Source organism: Mesitornis unicolor, unplaced genomic scaffold (genome assembly GCF_000695765.1).
Source record: "Mesitornis unicolor isolate BGI_N332 unplaced genomic scaffold, ASM69576v1 scaffold6645, whole genome shotgun sequence".
NCBI lineage: Eukaryota > Metazoa > Chordata > Aves > Mesitornithiformes > Mesitornithidae > Mesitornis > Mesitornis unicolor.
This window is the reverse complement of record NW_010186086.1, coordinates 1-3,968: the sequence shown is the minus strand read 5'-3', so window position 1 is coordinate 3,968 and position 3,968 is coordinate 1.

Genomic DNA, 3,968 nt, shown 5'->3' with positions numbered 1-3,968 from the left:
TCCCTAAGGTAAATTATTAATTATTCATATTGAAGATGCATCTGGAGACCACAGCAATGATTGGCCTCATCTTCTAGGAATAAGTACATATAATTTATATATGGATCCCAACATTTAGTATAATAATCTCACAAGATTTCTTTGACTGTGATCATACTTTCATAAAGTCTTTAAATTTTCATTCTTATGAGAGGCTTTGAAAATGGCAATTTTAGTGCCGTTTTTAACTTTAGCTTAACTAAGCTAGATGTAGCCAAACTAAAGTTCTTGTAGTATTTGGAAAAATAGTTGGATCGTCCTTATGTTAGCCTTTAAATGATACTTTCCCAGAACTTATAAAGGTAATATTTATCCTTTTTTTTCAGTAGCAGAACAGACCAAGGATTAGAGGTACATTTAACTGTCAGAAAGATATCAAAACAAACCCTTTGCAGGCAGTTTGTGAGTGGAGATGAGCAAGAATCAGCACAAATTTGTCAAAAGTACATCATGTCAAATCAATTGTTTTGTGATGGGAAATATTTTTGTACATGGCACAGAACCAGCACACATCACCTATTGAATTAAATAAGGCTTTTATCTTATATGATGTTTCTAGATTTTACCATCTAGATACAAGAGATACAAGGAGGCTAAAAAATTTCTGAGAGTGTACTTATTTCTGAGGTACTGCCATACAGATAGCCATATAAAGAGAGAAAGAGCAAAGAGAGACTCACAAACACATTTCTTTGATGCAGTACTGGTCAATATTATCATAAACAACTTGGAAAATGGAAAGAGAAAATGGTTGTACTTTGGTGTATGAGTTCAGAAATGTCATGGCTAACTGAAGAAATGAGCTGAAACTATAGGAGATATTTCAATAAAGACAAATGTAGCACTCTGCATTTAGGATCTTGTATTGCTTTCAATTAGCATATAATTTGTTTTTCTAACAATGCAAACCATTAGGTACCTACTTCTTCCTGAAATTTAAGGAAATTATACTACTTTATTGTGAAGGCAATGATAGTATCACCAGTAAAAGGATTACTTTTTTTTAGCATAAGCAGATGTCCTTAATGTGCCACTACAACTCCCAAGAAATGGAGCCAGATGAGCATCAGAATATCCCATCTAACTTGGGCAGCAGTATTTACAATCTGCCATCCATAAATCCTCCTGATACTGCATTTCATCCAGGAAAAACACCACCACTGTTAGGGCTCAGCCTTCTTTTGACTTCATGGTAAATGTACATCATCCAAAGAGTATATTGTCAAAGCTTATGACTATTTTTTGCATTAGCAGGAAACAAAATGTTATCAGTGTAAAGACAGTTATTGATAAACGAGCAGCTACAGGTCGTAGTTGGAATGTATGGCAGTAAATAGGTAAGTTTTCTCTGTTGAGCAAGGATTCATCTTAGTAGAAGTAATTTGTTTGCTTCTTTAAATAGTTCAGCATTTCAGCTGAACACCAACCCTTTTAAAAAAAAGGGGCAGACCAGAAACACCATCAAAGTAGCTGTTATCTTATTCTCCTGATTCCCCTGATATTTCTAGTGATATAAAATGCAGTGCACCACGAGGAATGGTATCTAGTATGAGCTGGTTCAACTAGATGAAAATAGCAATATGGGAAATTATTATAATTACAAGCTCTCTGGTGTTTGCCCTGGGATTTTGCTTTCTGGTGGGTTGGTTTTTTTGTGGTTTTGTGTTTTGGCTGGTTTTTGTTTGGTTGTTGGTTTTATTTGTGGTTTGTGGGTTGGTTTTTTTGTGCATGTGGGGTTTTTTGGTGCTTTTTGTTTTGTTTTGTTTTGTTTTGTTTTGTTTTTTTACAGTGGGTCTTTCAGAGAGCTGTAAGAGACTTATTTCCCATGGTTTTTTTTAGCATTGCTGCCAGCATGCTTTTGCATTTTTGGCTTGGTAATATCTTTCAGTGCTAGTGAAGTTTCCTGACTGGTGTAATTACCATAGGTCTATTTCAGCTGGTGTGGCAGCTGGCAGAGACAGTCTGTTCCTTCATGGCTTTATCAGTTATAGAAAACCTATTTCTGCAGTGTGCCATCCATGTTTTAATCCATCTGTAGTGTTGTGTAGCTCACATGAGGTAGCAGCTGATTTAAAATGTAAAATTATCAGTTATAAAATGACATTCAGCAGGGTTCAAAATGATGAGTAGCACCAGTACAGTGCGTTGGAACAGAGCCACATCTGGTGATTCTGCTGCCACAGAAGTGGCACAACTGCCACTTTTTAGTTGCTTTTGCATTTAGTTACTGAATACACTCAGCCCAAGGTGACCTCCTGTTTAATATATGTAATAGAAGCAACCTTAGGTTTGCCCACATGCCTGCTTTGTATGAGAGCAATCCTTCCCTGACTGCCACAGCTTTATGGGCTTGCAGTCAATGCACAAAAACAGCAGAAATATCACAGCAATCTCTCACATCTTCTTGCTCATTCAGTGAGGAGAAACTGAGAGTGAAGCAACTGAGAAAACTGGCAGAGGAAAAACCAAGATACAGAAGTCATGTGTATGTGCAGAGCCTCTCATAGATGACTGGTGCAGAGCCTCTCATAGATGACTGGTTCCATAAAATTGTCTGACTCGTTAAGCTGTGTAATTCATGTTCCGACAGGACTACATCACTTGAAAGCTTGGGAGAATGCTTAGGTTTTCCTCCTTCTTTGAGTTTCAAGAGAGACAACAAACAGGATCCTAAAAGTGTTCCTTAGAGAGGAAGGGAGATATTGAGAAAAAGGGATCTGGGCAGGAGAAGATAGAACAGGGGTTTTGAAAAAGACCAAGAGAGAGGCTGAATTTTTAAGGAAAATACAAGGATAACAAGGATGGAATGTAGGGGACTAGAAAAGGGATGAGAGAAAGAATAGAGAAGCAGATGGGCAGAGGTAGAGGGATGAATGGGAAAATAATAAAGGAACAAGATGAAAAAGAGATAACGGTGAATGGAATATGGAGTGAGAAAGGAAGAAGTCAAGTCATGAGTAAGTCAAAAGTAAAGACATGTTTACAGTCACTACATATTTGCCTTATTCCTAAGTGCAATTGCATTAGGCAGGAAAAAGGTCAGAGGAAGCAGGGAAACAACTGCTTTCACCCTTACAAGGGGAAAATAAAAACACAAACATTGAGTAACTTCTGTGTGATAAGGACAGAAAGACTTTCTTGGCAGGTGAGATTAAATGCATTCATTTGTTAGTCCATTCACTTTTGTGCACACAGAATACTTAGTGCAGACTGCTGAAAAGCAATTATCTCTGCAGAACTCCCAAGCTCCTGCTGAGAGATGTCCATTATAAAACATTTTTCCATAATGAGAAGTGCTGTAAATCCTACTGAGCCCCTGCAACCCTTAGAGACCCACCCCCCCTCAAACCGTCTCTTAACCATCATCACTTTTCATGGTTTAGGGATAAGCACAGAACATTTTATTTCAAGCCTGAGAAGAATCATTACAGTAATTTTATGGGTAATTATTCTCTTCAAAAAGACAGGTGGTTCTAAGAAACAATGATTATTTTTCTCTGTCAAGTTAAATTGTATTGAAATTCTTAAAACAATTACTCTTGTCAACTTGAGGAACAGTCTTTCTCTCCTAAGCATTAGAGGTTTGTTCAACTAACGGTAAACTAATACCTAGCTGTTTATGTAAAGAATGCTGCTGCTGCTTAGAGAAATGATGAAAATCATGTATTATCCCATACCACAGCATAGGTGTTTTTGGAAGATCTGATATCAAGGGAACCCCTGCCACTACAGACACAGCAAGGAGGGCATCTCAGTCATCTAAAATGATGCATTAGATGAAAACTGACCTCATGCTGCTCAGTGGGATATTCCGATACATACCAAGAGCCACTAGCAAATAACTAATAAAAGAAAAACAAAAGACCTTCTTAGTTAAAACCAAACCAAACCAAACAAACAACAAAGTTGTAGTCAATTTATATTTATAT